We start from the raw sequence: 19544 nt of genomic DNA, 5'->3' as shown, positions 1-19544 counted from the left end.
TGCAGTTGGCACATTTGAACAGAGTGCCTAGGAAGAAAGTCCATCAAGAAATGATATGGACTTACAGTACAACACCTCACGTTGTCACCGGGATGTAACATTTCCTTTATTAAAAAGAAAATATTCTACTAGAATATCGACTACAAAATGTCGCGGGCTAAGATATCGAGAACCAAAATATTGTGAATGGAAGTTTATATAGGTCTGCTTTACTTAACTCCACATATGATGGAAATATATGGTCACGGTCCGTAGATATGAAATAAAGAATAGTAAATAGAAATATCTAAGGTCCAGAATCAGTCCCTATACCACCCAACGCCTTTTGCCGTCATCTTCTGGAAACTCTTTAGCACCCCCTACCTTCCATCTGAAATCTAGAGGGGGAAGGCAATGGCTGTCCTGGGGACAAAAGCCTGGAATACCTTGCCCTCCCAGCTGTGACTTGCACAATCTGAACCTATGTTAAAAAACTGCTAAAAACATGGGGGCAGATTTATGAGCCCCTTGCGCCACTTTTGCGTCACTTTTCCCATGTTAAAAGTGACGCAAAAGTGGTGCAAGGGGCTCATAAATCTGCCCCATGGATCTTTGCTGCCCCAGATATATCTCTCATCTGACACATATTCCAATTTTTAACCTCAACCTTTCCCTACCAGAGATCTCTGTAGGTCTTTTCCGCTAGCACCAAGATGCTCCTTGGAGTGAACGCCGCACTTTATAAATATACTCATTTATTCATTCATTCAAAAGTGTACTTACCTGTACGCATTTGCCTTATCAATATTTCGGTCTTCGATATTTTGCCACATTAAATCGGGCATCAATATTCTGTCATACAGCCCTTTTAGTGAAAAGAGGGAGTGGAATCAGGAGAAATAGGGAGCTTGTTTTAACAATTTGAACTGTGCAGAAGAACCAATGGGGCCTGGGAGGGAGCATGTTCCAAATAAAAGGTCTGTAAAACTCCAGGAAAACCTCCTGAGATATCAGAACTTTTCAGAATCGTAGAAGTCAGGAGCAAAGTGACGAGAATGGAAAACGGTTGGATTGGGAGCATTGACCATCTTTGCAAGGTCATGAACCTATTGCGGGATGGAATAGTGTTTACCTTTCAGAAGCGCTGTGGCAACAAATGATGGACGGAACGCTAAATAAGGTAGCACCGCAAACCTTTTTTGGACTACCAAGAAAAGGCATACACCAAGCTGGCTTAAGAACTATGTCTACCTAATTATTCTTATTTAGACTTGTGCTTACCTGTTCCCAGCAGGGACAGATGTGTTGTGATTTGTTCCTCTGCTAATTTGTACTTACCTTAACCTACCCCCGTGCTCTATGACTCACCTGTCCTACCTCTCTTTCCCCAGTTCATACACACACCTTTCCAGGACATTACACACTTTCCGCATGCTGCTGAGTGTTACTTACCTCAGTTGTTAGGATTCTAAGAGTAAATATTGGGGGGGAGATCAGAGGTGAGATGAGTAGTGGTGTTTATTAGTACTAGTGTGGTAATTAGAGGTGAGTGTGCCACCTAAGGCTCGAGCCATGGCCTGGTCCAGGCTCAGCTCCAGGTGCTCTAGAACCCTCCAGCTCAAAATGCTCCGAGTCGACTGGTGGCTTCAGAATGCTGAGCACCCTCTTAACTTAGTGTGGCCTCCTGCACTCTTCCCCCCTGGCCATCGTGAAGTAGGTAAACACTGAGAGAGACAGGCAAAGACTTCAGAGAGTGGGAAAAAAGCAAGTTTTTCTTTAAAAACCTTGGGGCATATTTATGAGGGCTTTGTGTCAAGCTTGCACCACCCAACGTGGTACAAACACAACGCGCAAACCTCTCATTCATATTTATGGAGCCACGCAAAGGCATTTGTGTGGCTTTGAATGGCTTCACAAATACGGAGTCATGTAAGGTGGTGCAAATCGATGCGTTGCCATACTCTGCACAACGTAAGTGTTCTATGGGCGTTGTGTGGGTGTTCCCAGGCAACTCCCACGGTTTTTGACACATTCCCAGATTTACAACACCTTGTAAACCTAGGAATCCATCAAAATCGTATGCCTCCCCAGGTGAAGCGTAGCACGGAGAAATAGATTTAGTTCTCTTGGTTTTTTCCTCTTTGTGTGCTGCATTTTGCAGAACCCAAAGAAAGAGGAAAACCCCTCCATGGATTGTTTTTGTGCAGGAAGGTGCCCATTCCTTCATAAAAACAATCCTGCATGTAACGGTGCCTGCTTTGGCGCTAGGCTGATAAAATGGCACCAGCTCTGGGGAAAGGACAGGTGTGCCCCGTATTGGATAAATACGGTGCATTCCGGCCCTTTACCTGTGACAAAGGGCAGCACAGCAAGGTAGCTTGCTGCTCTGCCTGTGCCACAATTCAGGTAAATATGCCCCCCAGCTTCCAAGCGTCAGTATGGCTGACTGAAAGAAGGGTCCATAAACCACATTCCAGGACAGAGTCCACCCTCTGCTTCCTGCCTGTACTCAGGAGTGGGTGAGCTTTCGCAGAGGCTGGTGCTGTGCAGCCATATTCAAAGAGTGTATTCTTTCTTTACCTTTCCTGGAAAAGGGCATTTTTGAGGAGTGCGGCTCTTACTGAACCTCCTGCAACTCTTCTCCCTGCCTCGGTTGGATGAAGCAGCTCTCCTGCACTTTAAAATGCAGAGAAGAGCCTGTTGTGCACAGGGCACTGGAAGGGAAGAGGTGGCACAGGTCATACATTATGGGGCAGATTAACTAATATTTGGCGCAGTGCGATGCAGCGAGACACCTGGCTGAACTGCGTCAATGGAGAGGTCAGGAATGCGCCATATCTAATGAGGTATGGTGCTTTCCTGTCCTCCCTCTGCTCTGGCGCACTTGTGGCTGCCAACGCAGGCACCCTCGGGCCATGGTGCCAGGGTGTCTGTGTTAAGGGCAGGATTGTTTCTGTGCAGGGACAGGCACCTTCCTGCACAATCGCCATCCTCTGAGGCTTTTCCCTCTTTCTACGTGTGTGGAAAGATGACGTTACAAGGAGAAATAAAGATATTTCTCCAGGTTACACTTAACCAGGAGGGGCGTAGCATTTTGACACCATCCCAGGTCTACTAGTCTTAGTAAATCCAGGAATGCACCAAAAACCACGTGGGACACGCGTGGGACACGCGTGGGACACGCGTGGACACTAATGCCCCACCTGATGGACTGCCTTCCCAGGGCGGAGCAAGCCCTTGATAATCTGCCCCTATATGTGCGGGTCCTGGGCCTTGCAGTCCACAGACCCTTTTCATCTCCTTCTCTCACCCACAGCCCTACCCACAACCACTCTGATCTAGAAACTCTCTGACAGGCTTTGAGCTGTCCAGGGTCCCCTTTTCGTAAAGGCTGCATTTGTCCCCTTTCCACCTTCTTTGCAGGGGCAGTACTCCGAGGCAGTGGGAGACACATGGGTCCATGTGGTGACTGTGGCCCTCTGTGCCGCCCCTTCCCTCCTCTGACCTCATTTGCATGCTGGGATAGGAGAGGCAGACAGATGCTGGCCAGCACCCCACCATCCTTCTCTCTCTGTGAATGGGATGATTTAAGGAGCCTGGTGGATTCTCTGTCTCCCCAGTGGGGGAATTCAGAAAGCGTGCACGGTGCGAGCCATGGAGGTCTGTCTGGCTGACCGCTGCACTTCACTTTAGTTGATGTGAAGACTCGAAATGGTGTTGGTTTTCCGAGACCTCTCTTAAAGTGCGTCTCTTTATGTCAGAGGGATTTGATGATATCATTATTAGAAAAGAGTACAGTGCCCACCTCCACTTTACTGAACTTTGCAATAGTATTCAGTAAAGCTAAAAGGCTGGAAAATAAATCTGACCTTGTAAAATGCAATCTGGTGCTCATGTAAAGCAGTCTGATACCTTTGGGGCAGTTTCTGCCACATAAAACTGTAAACAAAAAGCTTGTGTTCCCTACTTCATTTAACATGCAATGTGCACATGTATTCAGGAATGTACTGAAAAGAGATGCCCATCTAGTGGCTGAAAGTGCCCAATTTGAAGCCTGGAAACTTGTGATCAATCTCAGCTCCTCCTTGCTTGATCAACTGGTTTGATCCTCAGCAATAGATATCAATGTCTATACGTATATGGTGTTCGTATGTCTGTGTGGGGAGGGGGGTTGTAACCCACATGCTTGCATGACCCTTGTCCCTGTCCTGTCAGTGTTGGACTGCCTTCGTTGATCTGTGTTTGTGATATGTGTCTGCCTTCGCTGATGTGTGTTTGTAATATGTGTCTGCCTTCGCTGATGTGTGTTTGTAATATGTGTCTGCCTTCGCTGATGTGTGTTTGGTGTCTGCCTTCGCTGATGTGTGTTTGGTGTCTGTCTTCATTGATAGGTGTTTGTGATATGTGTCTGCCTTCGCTGATGTGTGTTTGGTGTCTGCCTTCGCTGATGTGTGTTTGGTGTCTGCCTTCGCTGATGTGTGTTTTGTGTCTGCCTTCGTTGATGTGTGTTTGTGATATGTGTCTGCCTTCGCTGATGTGTGTTTGGTGTCTGCCTTCGCTGATGTGTGTTTGGTGTCTGCCTTTGCTGATGTGTGTTTGGTGTTTGCCTTTGTTGATGTGTGTTTGTGATATGTGTCTGCCTTCGCTGATGTGTGTTTGGTGTCTGCCTTCGCTGATGTGTGTTTGGTGTCTGTCTTCATTGATAGGTGTTTGTGATATGTGTCTGCCTTCGCTGATGTGTGTTTGGTGTCTGCCTTCGCTGATGTGTGTTTGGAGTCTGCCTTCGCTGATGTGTGTTTGGTGTTTGCCTTCGTTGATGTGTGTTTGTGATATGTATCTGCCTTCGCTGATGTGTGTTTGGTGTCTGCCTTCGCTGATGTGTGTTTGGTGTCTGCCTTCGATGATGTGTGTTTGGTGTCTGACTTCATTGATAGGTGTTTGTGATATGTATCTGCCTTCGTTGAGCTGTGTTTGGTGTCTGCCTTCGTTGATGTGTGTTTGTGATATGTGTCTGCCTTCGCTGATGTGTGTTTGGTGTCTGCCTTCACTGATATGTGTTTGGTGTCTGTCTTCGCTGATGTGTGTTTGGTGTCTGTCTTCATTGATAGGTGTTTGTGATATGTGTCTGCCTTCGCTGATGTGTGTTTGGTGTCTGCCTTCGTTGATGTGTGTTTGTGATATGTGTCTGCCTTCACTGATGTGTGTTTGGTGTCTTCCTTCGCTGATATGTGTTTGGTGTCTGTCTTCGCTGATGTGTGTTTGGTGTCTGCCTTCGCTGATGTGTGTTTGGTGTCTGCCTTCGCTGATGTGTGTTTGGTGTCTGTCTTCATTGATAGGTGTTTGTGATATGTGTCTGCCTTCGCTGATGTGTGTTTGGTGTCTGCCTTCGTTGATGTGTGTTTGTGATATGTGTCTGCCTTCGCTGATATGTGTTTGGTGTATGCCTTCGCTGATATGTGTTTGGTGTCTGCCTTCGCTGATGTGTGTTTGGTGTCTGCCTTCGCTGATGTGTGTTTGGTGTCTACCTTCGCTGATGTGTTTTTGCTGTCTGCCTTCGTTGATGTGTGTTTGTGATATGTGTCTGCCTTCGCTGATGTGTGTTTGGTGTCTGCCTTCGCTGATGTGTGTTTGGTGTCTGCCTTCGCTGATGTGTGTTTGGTGTCTGTCTTCATTGATAGGTGTTTGTGATATGTGTCTGCCTTCGCTGATGTGTGTTTGGTGTCTGCCTTCGTTGATGTGTGTTTGTGATATGTGTCTGCCTTCGCTGATATGTGTTTGGTGTCTGCCTTCGCTGATATGTGTTTGGTGTCTGTCTTCGCTGATGTGTGTTTGGTGTCTGCCTTTGCTGATGTGTGTTTGGTGTCTGCCTTCGCTGATGTGTGTTTGGTGTCTGTCTTCATTGATAGGTGTTTGTGATATGTGTCTGCCTTCGCTGATGTGTGTTTGGTGTCTGCATTCGTTGATGTGTGTTTGTGATATGTGTCTGCCTTCGCTGATATGTGTTTGGTGTCTGCCTTCGCTGATATGTGTTTGGTGTCTGCCTTCGCTGATATGTGTTTGGTGTCTGTCTTCGCTGATGTGTGTTTGGTGTCTGCCTTTGCTGATGTGTGTTTGGTGTCTGCCTTCGCTGATGTGTGTTTGGTGTCTGCCTTTGCTGATGTGTTTTTGGTGTCTGCCTTCGTTGATGTGTGTTTGTGATTTGTGTCTGCCTTCGCTGATGTGTGTTTGGTGTCTGCCTTTGCTGATGTGTGTTTGGTGTCTGCCTTCGCTGATGTGTGTTTGGTGTCTGTCTTCATTGATAGGTGTTTGTGATATGTGTCTGCCTTCGCTGATGTGTGTTTGGTGTCTGCCTTCGTTGATGTGTGTTTGTGATATGTGTCTGCCTTCGCTGATATGTGTTTGGTGTCTGCCTTCGCTGATATGTGTTTGATGTCTGTCTTCGCTGATGTGTGTTTGGTGTCTGCCTTTGCTGATGTGTGTTTGGTGTCTGCCTTCACTGATGTGTGTTTGGTGTCTGCCTTTGCTGATGTGTTTTTGGTGTCTGCCTTCGTTGATGTGTGTTTGTGATATGTGTCTGCCTTCCCTGATGTGTGTTTGGTGTCTGCCTTCGCTGATGTGTGTTTGGTGTCTGCCTTCGCTGATGTGTGTTTGTAATATGTGTCTGCCTTCGCTGATGTGTGTTTGTAATATGTGTCTGTCTTCGCTGATGTGTGTTTGGTGTCTGCCTTCGCTGATGTGTGTTTGGTGTCTGTCTTCATTGATAGGTGTTTGTGGTATGTGTCTGCCTTCGCTGATGTGTGTTTGGTGTCTGCCTTCGTTGATGTGTGTTTGTGATATGTGTCTGCCTTCGCTGATATGTGTTTGGTGTCTGCCTTCGCTGATATGTGTTCGGTGTCTGCCTTTGCTGATGTGTGTTTGGTGTCTGCCTTCGCTGATGTGCGTTTGGTGTCTGCCTTCGCTGATGTGTTTTTGGTGTCTGCCTTCGTTGATGTGTGTTTGTGATATGTGTCTGCCTTCGCTGATGTGTGTTTGGTGTCTGCCTTCGCTGATGTGTGTTTGGTGTCTGCCTTCGCTGATGTGTGTTTGGTGTCTGTCTTCATTGATAGGTGTTTGTGATATGTGTCTGCCTTTGTTGAGGTGTGTTTGGTGTCTGCCTTCGCTGATGTGTGTTTGGTGTCTGCCTTCATTGAGAGGTGTTTGTGATATGTCCCTGCCTTCGTTGAGGTGTGTTTGTGATATGTGTCTGCCTTCGCTGATGTGTGTTTGGTGTCTGCCTTCGCTGATGTGTGTTTGGTGTCTGCCTTCGCTGATGTGTGTTTGGTGTCTGTCTTCATTGATAGGTGTTCATGATATGTGTCTGCCTTCGCTGATGTGTGTTTGGTGTCTGCCTTCATTGATAGGTGTTTGTGATATGTGTCTGCCTTCGTTGATGTGTGTTTGGTGTCTGCCTTCGCTGATGTGTGTTTGGTGTCTGCCTTCGCTGATGTGTGTTTGGTGTCTGTCTTCATTGATAGGTGTTTGTGATATGTGTCTGCCTTCGCTGATGTGTGTTTGGTGTCTGCCTTCGCTGATGTGTGTTTGGTGTCTGCCTTCGCTGATGTGTGTTTGGTGTCTGTCTTCATTGATAGGTGTTCGTGATATGTGTCTGCCTTCGCTGATGTGTGTTTGGTGTCTGCCTTCATTGATAGGTGTTTGTGATATGTGTCTGCCTTCGTTGATGTGTGTTTGGTGTCTGCCTTCGCTGATGTGTGTTTGGTGTCTGCCTTCGCTGATGTGTGTTTGGTGTCTGCCTTCGCTGATGTGTGTTTGGTGTCTGCCTTCGCTGATGTGTGTTTGGTGTCTGCCTTCGCTGATGTGTGTTTGGTGTCTGCCTTCGCTGATGTGTGTCTGGTGTCTGCCTTCGCTGATGTGTGTTTGGTGTCTGTCTTCATTGATAGATGTTTGTGATATGTGTCTGTTTGTTGATTGATGTTTGTGTATGCTTGTCTTGGTGTGTCTGCGCATGTCTCTGGGTGTTTATGTCTGGGTGCTGCGCTGCCCCAGACTTCCACCTGGTAATCTCATGCTCTCTCACTCTCGGTTTATTATAGCTCCTTCACGGCTAAAAATAGCCTCGCGGTGCTTCCCCTCGTCTTTTGTTCCATTTCACTCAGCATGAATGGCGGGAGGCGGGGGAGAGGGCGACCGATCGGGGGCAACCCCTTCTGGTCCTTCGTGTTTAAGAGGAGGCGTTGCTAAGCGACCAGGGATGTCACCTGGAATGTGATCGTATTGCGCATGCTCCATGAGAGGAGAGGCCGCGACCCCCTGCTCTGCACCGGGTGTTTGGGAAACATGAATATTAAAAACGAAGAGCTCTCCAAGAGGTGGAACATTTACTCCTGGCAGCTCTCATCCTCTCAGTGCCCAAAGGTTTCTTACTCAACCACTCGGGCTAAATTACAAGGGCTCTCTTTGTTGTTAGCAATAGAGCAGACTGTAAATACCGGTGCTAACGGTTACGGTGCATAATGTGTTGCTACCTCTAAACATAAATACTTACTGTGCACTACCAATAAATATCAATATTTGCTCTGCACTATCTGAAAATCTGATACTTACTGTGCAATACCCCAAAACACCGAACCTTACTGTGTACTTCCTGTAAATACCGCTACTTACTGTTTAATACCCGCAAACACTGGTACTTGCTGTGTGATACCCGTAAACACTGATACTTACTGTGCCTTACCTGTAAATACTGACACTTACTGTGTAATACCCATAAACACTGATACTTACTGTGTAATACCCGTAACCACTGATACTTACTGTGTAATACCCATAAACACTGGTACTTGCTGTGTGATACCCGTAAACACGGATACTTACTGTGTAATACCTGTAAATAATGACACTTATTGTGTAACACCCAGAAACACTTATACTTACTGTGTAATATCCGTAAACACTGATACTTACTGTGTAATACCCATAAACACTGATACTTACTGTGTATTACCCATAAACACTGATACTTACTGTGTAATTCCTGTAAATGCCAATACTTACTTTTGTACTTCCTGTGAATATGGTAACTTACTGTGTTATCCCCGTAAATACTAATTCTTACTGTGTGCTACCTGTAAATACCTATTCTTGCTGTGTAATACCCGTAAACACTGATACTTACTGTGCAATACCCGTAAACACTGATATTTGCTGTCTCTCATCTTTAATGACAGTGCGGCCTGGTAGGCTGACTGTGTCCTGTCTCTCATCTTTAATGATGGAGGGGTTGACCCTGCTGACTGTGTCTTGTCTCTCATCCTAAGGACAGTGGGGCTGGCCTGCTGACTGTGCCCTGTCTCTCATCTTAAATGAGGGAGGGGCTGAGCCTGCTGACTGTGCCCTGTCTCTCATCTTTAATGATGGAGGGGTTGAGCCTGCTGACTGTGTCTTGTCTCTCATCCTAAGGACAGTGGGCCTGACCTGCTGACTTTGTCCTGTCTCTCATCTTTAATGCCAACGGGGTCTGGCCTGCTGACTGTGCCTTGTCTCTCATCTTTAATGCCAGTGGGGTCTGGCCTGCTGACTGTGCCTTGTCTCTCATCTTTAATGCCAGTGGGGTCTGGCCTGCTGACTGTGTCCTGTCTCTCATCTTTAATGAGGGAGGGGTAAAGCCTGCTGACTGAGCTCTGTCTCTCATCCTTAATGATAGTGGGGCCTGGCCTACTGACTGTGTCCTGTCTCTCATCTTTAATGAGGGAGGGGTAAAGCCTGCTGAATGTGTCTTGTCTCTCATCCTTAATGACAGTGGGGCAGCCCTGCTTACTGTGTCCTGTCTCTCATCTTTAATGAGGGAGGGGTAAAGCCTGCTGACTGTGTCTTGTCTCTCATCCTTAATGATAGTGGGGCCTGGCCTGCTGACTGTGTCCTGTCTCTCATCTTTAATGAGGGAGGGGCTGAGCCTGCTGACTGTGCCCTGTCTCTCATCTTTAATGATGGAGGGGTTGAGCCTGCTGACTGTGTCTTGTCTCTCATCCTAAGGACAGTGGGCCTGGCCTGCTGAATTTGTCCTGTCTCTAATCCTTAATGCCAGTGGGGCCTGGCCTGCTGACTGTGCCTTGTCTCTCATCTTTAATACCAGTGGGGTCTGGCCTGCTGACTGTGCCTTGTCTCTCATCTTTAATGCCAGTGGGGTCTGGCCTGCTGACTGTGCCTTGTCTCTCATCTTTAATGCCAATGGGGCCTGGCCTGCTGACTGAGCTCTGTCTCTCATCCTTAATGATAGTGGGGCCTGGCCTACTGACTGTGTCCTGTCTCTCTTCTTTAATGAGGGAGGGGTAAAGCCTGCTGAATGTGTCTTGTCTCTCATCCTTAATGACAGTGGGGCAGCCCTGCTGACTGTGTCCTGTCTCTCATCTTTAATGAGGAAGGGGTAAAGCCTGCTGACTGTGTCTTGTCTCTCATCCTTAATGATAGTGGGGCCTGGCCTGCTGACTGTGCCTTGTCTCTCATCTTTAATGCCAAAGGGGTCTGGCCTACTGACTGTGCTCTGTCTCTCATCCTTAATGACAGTGGGGCCTGGCCTGCTGACTGTGCCCTGTGTAGTATCTTCATATAAGGTTAACTGTTCTCCTGTATCTTGTAACTAGCTGCTCAGCCAGTGTGAGTGTTCCATGTGGAATGATGACGTGACTGGAATGTTGGAGTGGTGTGAGACAGTTGAGAGGATGGGCTGAGCAGCTAGCAGGCTGCTCCTGGTTTGGCTATACTATGGACTTTACTATCTTAATAAATAACCTAAAGATATATACTGGCTACGTCTGCTGTGTCACATCAACCTATGGAACCAGGTCACTTCAATTGGCGACGAGTTGGACTAAAGAAACCGTGCGTGTAACCTAAAAAGACTGGTGTGTAACTAAACTGGTGTGACTTGAAGAAATTTGACTTAAAGAAAAGTAACTCCTCATTTGGCGGAACTAACTGGCACCGTGAGCCCCACCAGTGACCACAACACCGGTCGCCCAAACCTCTGTGTGCCAGGTGAGGAGTGGAGCTGCAAGTTGTTCGCTAGTGCAGCACAGAAATTTGCCTCAGTCCAGTGTCTTCTTCGAGGTGTTGTGTCCCTGAGCTGTTTGCTGGATGTCTTCGCTACCAAGATTGGTGTCTTTGGAAGGCTGCTGGCCCCTGTGACAGTCGCATAAAAGAAGTGCTAGCTGTCTTTTTGTGTTGGACCGTGGAGGGCCACTTGTCGGTCGTGAGGTGAGCGTTTGGGGAGCTGTCACCGAAGAGGTGTTTCTGGTGAGGAGTGCCACTAACCCCAGATCCCCGTGTGGTACTGTCTATACCAAGGCCAGGTTAAGTTGCAGGTGTGAGGTGTCCCCGTGTTCTGTGACTCAACTGGCTCTGGGAAATGGATAATGCACCCTCTGTCTCTACATCACCGGTGAGTGTGTTTTTGGGTCTGCCTACATCTTGCAGAGGAATTTATGCCACAGAGGATCAAGGGAATGGAAATGGAAACGACATTTTAAGGTTCATTTGCCTCCGTGTAAGCACAGGACTTGAGGAGTTCACCTTTTGCCTGTTCACAGTAAACAACGGGTTTTCATATGTCATTCAGCTGATTGCGTCAAGAAAATTGCCTGGTGTTTTTTTGCCTGCCGTAGTTGAGAGCCAACTGGGTGAGAAGGTTACAGTTTACGATTTATTCTGTGTATGGTGTTTTCCCTGCATTATGGTTTCTTGGGAAGCAGTTACGCTGTGGTTTTAAATTTCAAATATGCCTCGCGCATCTTACCTTGTCCGTGGTTCTGCGCACAACAGTTCCAAAGCCTTTCATGACATAGTCGATTCTTGCTCGTTTTCAATGCTTCCCATTGATGTTTTCCAACAGGAGCGCGCCGTGAGCCACTCGGCGTGCGTCTCCTGAACGTGCCACCATCTTGTGACTGTAGACTCCAGCCACTCTGTGCAATTCCAGGACCAGGAAGTTTCTATGCCAAACACGCTCCGTTTATTTTGCTACAAAGCTCTTTTGTTAATAAAATGACCAGGAAGTTCCTTTGCCAACCACGTTTAGTTTTCTTAATAAAGTTGACCGCCAGTTGAAAGTATCCAGCAACCTCGCGATGAGATGGCCTCTCACCAACCTGAATTTTCTAAGTTGACCGCGAGTTGAAAGTATCCAGCAACCTGCTGCCGAGTACTTCGTCCTTCATTCTTCAGTGGAAACGGTATTTTCTGGGAGGTACTTTCTGGTGGCAAGTCTACGAGGTACTTTCTGGCGGCAAGTCTCTTGGAACTATTGAATACATGTTCCTGTCACATGTTTTCTGGGGCTCGTACAAAGTACTATTTTGTTCATGGCAATGCCCAGTCTTTGTTATCATTGTGGTGACAGGCACACCATTGTCATTTTTGGTGCATGTCTACAGTATTTAATGCTAAAATGTTTTATTTTACAGGAAAAAGTAATCTATACATTTACAATGTCTTGCTATTGCTGCATGCCATCTTTGTTAATTTGCGTTTCACATGGATATGTTTTGTTGGCATGGGAGTAGGTACTTGTCCCAGGTCTCTTATTTACGCAGTTTATAGGGGGTTATTGTCCCACCTATGTCAGTAGTAATGGGTGTTAGTCCTATTTACTCAGTTTTTAGGGGGTATTAGTCCCACCTACGTAAATGTTTATGGGTGTTAGTCCCATGTACTTAGTGTTTAGGGGGTGTTAGTCCCACCTAGGTCATTGTTAATGGGTGTTACTCCCATTTACTCAGTTTGTAAGGGGTGGTAGTCCCACCTACTTTTTCGGTAATGGGTGTTAGTCCCATCTACTCTGTGTACAGGGGGTGTTAGTCCCTCCTATGTTATTAGTTATGGGTATTAGTCTTTTTAACTAAATGTTAAGGGGGTGTGAGTCCCACCTTTTTCATGTTTGTGTTGGGTTTTAGTCCCTTCATTTAAATATTAGCTGTTGTGTGTGTGGGTATCTGTCTTGTGATGCCTCACTGTGCTGCATTTCTGTTTTTCTTGCTGCACTAGTTTGTGGGTTTTAGTCTCATTTCTGTATTCTGTACATTTGGGTGTTAGTCCTTTATTCTCAGAGTTTAGGGGGTGTTAGTCCCACCTACGTTTTAGTGATGGGTGACATCCACCCATTGTGTATTCGTTTGGAAGTGATTCTTCCTGTATGTTTCTCTATTGTGATTCTCTGTGTTTTCTTTCACATTTATCTTATGTGGTGTCTTTGCAATCTCCGTTTGGTAGTTTATTGTCTTTTGTGTCTCATTGAAGGAGGAGGTTAGTCATAGTGTGTGAGTTTAATGTTCTCTTTTGTGTCTTAATATAAGAGGAGGATGGTGATAGTTCATTCTTATTTTTCATCCTTTTCTTATCCTTTTCCTTCCGTTTTATAGTCTGGTTCCCTTTCGTGGTATATTTTATTCATCTTACCCTTGGGATTTGGACTATTTATCTCTTGTTTATATTTTGTGTCTAGTTGCTATGTACTATTAGTATTCCTTGTTTTATTGTCAATTGGAAAGAAGGGAGATACTGTAGTATCTTCATATAAGGTTAACTGTTCTCCTGTATCTTGTAACTAGCTGCTCAGCCAGTGTGAGTGTTCCATGTGGAATGATGACGTGACTGGAATGTTGGTGTGGTGTGAGACAGTTGAGAGGATGGGCTGAGCAGCTAGCAGGCTGCTCCTGGTGGGGCTATACTATGGACTTTACTATCTTAATAAATAACCTAAAGATATATACTGGCTACGTCTGCTGTGTCACATCAACCTATGGAACCAGGTCACTTCACCATGTCTCTCAACTTTAATGACAGTTGGGCCCGGCCTGCTGACTGTGTCTTGATTCTCATCTTTAATGACGGTGGGGCCTGGCCTACTGACTGTGCCCTGTCTCTCAACTTTAATGACAGTTGGGCCCGGCCTGCTGACTGTGTCTTGATTCTCATCTTTAATGACGGTGGTGCCTTGCCTGCTGACTGTATTCTGTCTCCTATTTTAATAACAGTGGGGCCTGGCTGGCTGATTGTGTTCTGTCTCTTTTTTTTTTTTACTAACAGTGGGGTTGGTCTGCTGACTGTATCCTGTCTCTCATCTTTAATGATGGGGGGTTGAGCCTGCTGACTGTGTCTTGTCTCTCATCCTAAGGACAGTGGGGCTGGCCTGCTGACTGTGTCCTGTCTCTCATCTTTAATGATGATGGGGTTGAGCCTGCTGACTGTGTCTTGTCTCTCATCCTTAATGACAGTGGGGTCTGGCCTGCTGACTGTGTCCCGTCTCTCATCTTTAATGATGATGGGGTTTGCTTGCTCACTGTGTTGGGCTCTTGTTTTTAATGACAGAGATGTTGCAGCCTGATGACTGTCACCTGGCCCTCATTTTTAATGCTTTAAATTATACAGAGAGTGGCCTTTTATCCCACTGAGAGGAGAATCACATGCTACTTTTAATGGCAATGGGGTTTGGCTGTTTATAGTTGTGTGAAATGGCTTACGTCCCCTTTAATTCCCTGGATGTTGCTGCTTTTTGCTGGTTTATACTTCTGCTGTGAGTAGGTCTCGCTACCTGAGTCTCACTCACTGCAAACACTGTTAACACTGATTGGGGGCGCCAGCTGTCCGTGTTCACCTTTTAAAATGGGCCTGCTGCTGTGTAGTCGGGGTAAGAGGCTCTGGGTGATCTGCATGTTAACACATATGCACACATGTGTGCGCATGTGTGTGGGATGAGCTTGGGAGAGTACCGTCTAACTCAGCCCAGGAGCTGCGTACAGGTGGCCTGTTGCCGAATAGACCCTTCATGGATTAGTGGCAGCCTCTGTAAACCTTATAATATTATTGGGCACTAATAGGGGAAGTATGTACATCTGTAGTGCTTCCCTTTATTGTACTCCACGGCCGAAGTCCCCACCAAAGTACAGTTTGGCCATAGTTAGACTTACACACTAGCATGACAAACACATTCAATGGTAAATTAGGGTGCCAAATCCAGACCTGGCATTCATGTTCTCATATCTGCACTCTCTGTGACCCTTCAAGATGTATCATTTACCTCAGACTCAGCTCTGATTAGATTCAGCCCTTGGAATTCACCCTGCGGGGCCAAGTTGCTCTGCTGGCCAGCTGGAGGATCAAATGTTGCCCCACAGAGTAGGGCCATGTGCCTGTGATTAGACCTGCTCCTGAAAGAGGGAAAGGAAGGCACAGAATCTGCATGTGCTACTTACCTTCACACTGCGCCTGACCTGGGAAATGTCAATTTCACCGAAATGTAGGAGGGTAGCCAGACCTCTTCAACCAATCCTGGGAGGGGATGCCCTTTCAGGTTTTGGAAGGAAGGGACCGGGCAGCTCTGGCAATAAGGGGTGGGGCTTATGCCCCCATACAAGATCTTTCAACAAACCACTTGACGGCGCCCTGTTTGAAATTCCCAAAATGCTATGTAGGAGGGTTAGGGCAGTGGTGTAGTGATGGTGACGTGTCACTGGAGGTGCCTACCTTCTGGAACTCTGCATCCCCCCTTAAAAACACCTGCACAAGGGAAAGACTTTAGAGAACATTCCTGTGCTGGTCAGACCTCATCTAAAGAAGGCACTGCTGGAAGAGGAATACTGAGTTTTGACCCCTGACTCCTAGCTCCTGCTGGAAGAAGAGGACTCATACAAAGTCTCGAGGGATCCAGATGGCACCAGGAACTGGAACTACCCTCCAAGGGTCGAGTGGTTGGCTTCCTCCTTCATGGATACGAAAAGCAGGACTCGTAATCCAAGAGGATTCGACTAGCCCCTGCAGGACGCCTGTCTGGAGACAGACCTAATGCCCAGAAGTCTGCCTCGAGGAACTGCGGACTGCAGGACAAGAAGCTTTGCCAGCAGTTGGAGACTAAGGGCCTCATTAGGATGCTGGTCGAACTGACCATCTGACCGCTGTGGCAGTGATCCGATTCGGACCTCAGAGGCCAGGAAAGTTCTCCCGCTGAATTACAATGCAGCCGCTGCTACTGGAGCGATCTCATGTACAGCGGTGCACATATCCCCGAATATGGTGGTGCAAGTGCATACAAACTCACAGGAAACATGTGATATGTTCACACATGCATGACATATGCAGGGATATGCCTTGTGCTGCATGTACCACATTACTGGAGTGTGATGATCTTTGCAATGTCCACTCAATGGAGATAGATACCACCTACCGGCTTACCTGCTTTCCGGTGCTCACATGGTCATAGTCTTCGGTGTTCAGCTGCTTTAGTCTAGGGGGGACCTGGAGAAATTGATCTTTGGCAGAGGCTGTCAAGGAGAAGCTGATTTGGGTGACTGTGCGCCAAATCCTTCGTTTCCAATGAGTCGAGGCAGCCAGTCGGACCGCAATGGTTGCTCATCGAAAAGGCAGATCGTAATCCAGATGGCGGTCAGAACTCCCTGTACAGCTCTATGGCTGCTACTTTTCTCCGACCGTCCTCCCAGCGGCTGGAGAGAGGCTGTCGGAGCAGCGGTCTTCCAGTGATCAATAGGACTGCATTCAGCATGCATTGTAGTAAGGTGGTTGGTCTGACTGCTACCAACGAGACCGCGGCGGTCTGACTCACGCCGACCAGACCGCAGATGTTAGTTCGACTGGCATCGTATGAGGCCCTATGTCCGAAGTTAGAAACTTTAACCAGGACAACCTGCTGGCTATAACTGACCTTGGCGCCATTGCAGTCACCATGAAATAGCATCAAAGTTCAGGTTCACTGAGACCCGTTGTTTTTCCACAGTGCTTGACTTTTTTCTAGGTGCATTTTGCCCTAAAACTTTAAAAAAGTAAATTTCTGTTTCTCTTTGACCTTTGGGGTCTTTTTCCTCCTTTTGAATTTTATTGGTATGTTATTTATTTGGAATTGCTAATACTGCTTGAACATAGCATATACCATGGGTTAAGCAAAGATTATCTCAGAACTTTGTTTTGAACAAACCAGAGTGGGTTTATTGATTTGGTATGGGTCCCCCCTCCCAAATTAATAACCCCATTTCTGACACTGGGCCTCAAGATTTTTAATACCAGGGGGGGTCTGGAATATTGATGGGTCCAGGCATTCATTTTCAATGACAGAGGAGTTCTGGCTTGATGACTGTCTATGCCGGGCCCTCATTTTTAATGACAAATAGGTTCTGGCCTACTGACTTTATCTTAGCCCTCGCTTTTAATGACAGGGGGTTCGAGCCGGATGACTGTCGTTTGGCCTGCAGTTTTACCGATGAAGGGGTTCCGGTCCACTGAGTGTTTCTGGAGCCACCGATGCTCGTGGCAGCGGCGTTCTCTTTGAAGAGAGGCTGCGGCTGCGCTCAGACGGGGCAGCTTAGCCTGTTCCGGTGCTCAGAGCAGCTCTGGCTGCTGACCGCGTCCCGGACCATTAGTTCTGATCCGAGCTGGGGCTGCAGGCCCATCGCATCTCTCTGGCAGTGCGGTGAGAGGGACACGGGACAGACCTATCAAGGCTTTGCGTCGCTGCAATGTCACAACAAATACTCAAACTGGTGCAAAACCTTGAGTTGGGGTGTGCTTTCCAGCACAAATCCTAATTAGTTTAGGAATGGATCCCACAAGTACCGCGCGGTACCGCTTTGTGCCACTTCCTACCACGCTGCATCACGGGGCATCCTTGCAACCACCCATGCGTTCTGATGCCACGACTCATCTACTAACAAAGGTACTCAGGGCTTTGTGACAAAACCTCTTGAGGGTGCTTACGGCTGTCAATCAATGATTTATAAAGCGGGGTAAATCATTCGTGAGGATCTCAAGGCGCTGGAGTTTACTGACTGCTCCGTGGTGGCCTGTTCATTTAAAAAGCCAGGTCATGTCATCACTGGGGCGCCAGAAGCAACCGCAGGGGAGTTGAGTGTGTCCTGGTAAGAGTTACCCGTCCGGGCGGATGAGGAGTGCGAGCAATGTGAGTAGGATATGGCATGGTGGCCGAAGCGGAAGTGAGGGAGGCAAATGAAGGCAGGAAAAAAGGAAAATTTAGGAAACAATCTAGGGGTGTGCAGAATGTACCCCCCCCCCCATGCTGAGTTGTGAGCCTTCATGATGCAGCCTTCAGTTCCACCTGAAGGGTCACTGAGCTGCATTTGGGAGGTGCCGGAAGCCTTCAGAGTTCACGCTCCTCAGGTCACCCACGCGCCCCTCGCGGCAGGGCTTGGGGGTGGATCTCGGGCATCGGTTTGGTGGAGGGGAAATGAATCTCCTGGAAGCAGAGGAGGTCAAGGAGAGGGACCCCTCAGGCCCCTGTAGGAGAATCTCTGCCTCTCACTGGTCATTAGTACCAAAGGGTTTCAAGAGTTCATTATGGGTTCACAGCAGCACCACTAGCAGCCTTGACCTGCCTGCTGGAAGTAACCACACAGCTGAATTAGAGGGTCAAGACCTTGAGAGACCAATGATGGTTCTGTGTGAAGCACCAGTGATGAAGGCTCCTGACTTCAGCCAATCACCATCTCCCCCGTGCACCCACCTGACCCTGGGGTCGAACCATTCTGGCCTCAATAGGAGGTGCAGAGAGTACCAGGCGGCTTCCTTGACTGGGATCGCTGCGGCGGGAACAGAGCTGGGCAGCTATAGAAAAGGAGGTCTCCCCGGTGGTCCAGGCTATCCTGGCACCTTCCAGACAGACCATAAACTCCTTAAAGGGCTCCTGGCTGAGAGGGAAGACAATCAAAAGCTTCTCGTGGAATCTATATGTGCCATGTAGAATTTCAATGCTGTGGAATGTATTCCTGGTTACCTGGTGAGGGGCAGTGGGTCTCATTGCTTTGTCTGCTCGGCTGCTCCCTTGCTGTGGGTTCCTCTGCCTGCACTTCTGTTGATTAAACCAGCATTTAACCAACCTCCAGCTTCAGCCTTGATCTTTTCCACTTCCCCATACAACAGCCCTCGTGCTCTTCTCCCACATTCTGCCCGCTAGAGGAGTCTTTCTTCTCCTGCCTTTGTGCCCTTCTCCCACATTCTGCCTGCTAGAGGAGTCTTTCTTCTCATGCCTTTGTGTCTTTCTCCCACATTCTGCCTGTTAGAGGGGTCTTCCTTCTCATGCCTTTGTGCCTTTCTCGCGCAACCTTCCTGCTAGAGGATCCTTTCTTCTCATGCCTTTATGTCCTTTTCCCACATTCTGCCTGCTAGAGGATCCTTTATTCTCCTGCCTTTGTGCCCTTCTCCCACATTCTGCCTGCTAAAGGAGTTTGTCTTCTCATGCCTTTATGTCTTTCTCCCACATTCTGCCTGCTAGAGGATCCTTTATTCTCCTGCCTTTGTGCCCTTCTCCCACATTCTGCCTGCTAAAGGAGTTTGTCTTCTCATGCCTTTATGTCTTTCTCCCACATTCTGTCTGCTAGAGGATCCTTTCTTCTCCTGCCTTTGTGCCCTTCTCGCGCAACCTTCCTGATAAAGGAGCCTGTCTTCTCACGCCGTTATGCCCTTCTCGCACATTCTGCCTGCTAGAGGAGTCTTTCTTCTCTTGCCCTTGAGGCATTCTCCACCATTCTGCAGTCCAGAGGAGTCTTTCCTCTAAT

Source organism: Triturus cristatus, chromosome 7 (genome assembly GCF_964204655.1).
Source record: "Triturus cristatus chromosome 7, aTriCri1.1, whole genome shotgun sequence".
NCBI lineage: Eukaryota > Metazoa > Chordata > Amphibia > Caudata > Salamandridae > Triturus > Triturus cristatus.
The sequence above is the reverse complement of the archived record's forward strand: the minus strand, read 5'-3'. Positions refer to the sequence as shown.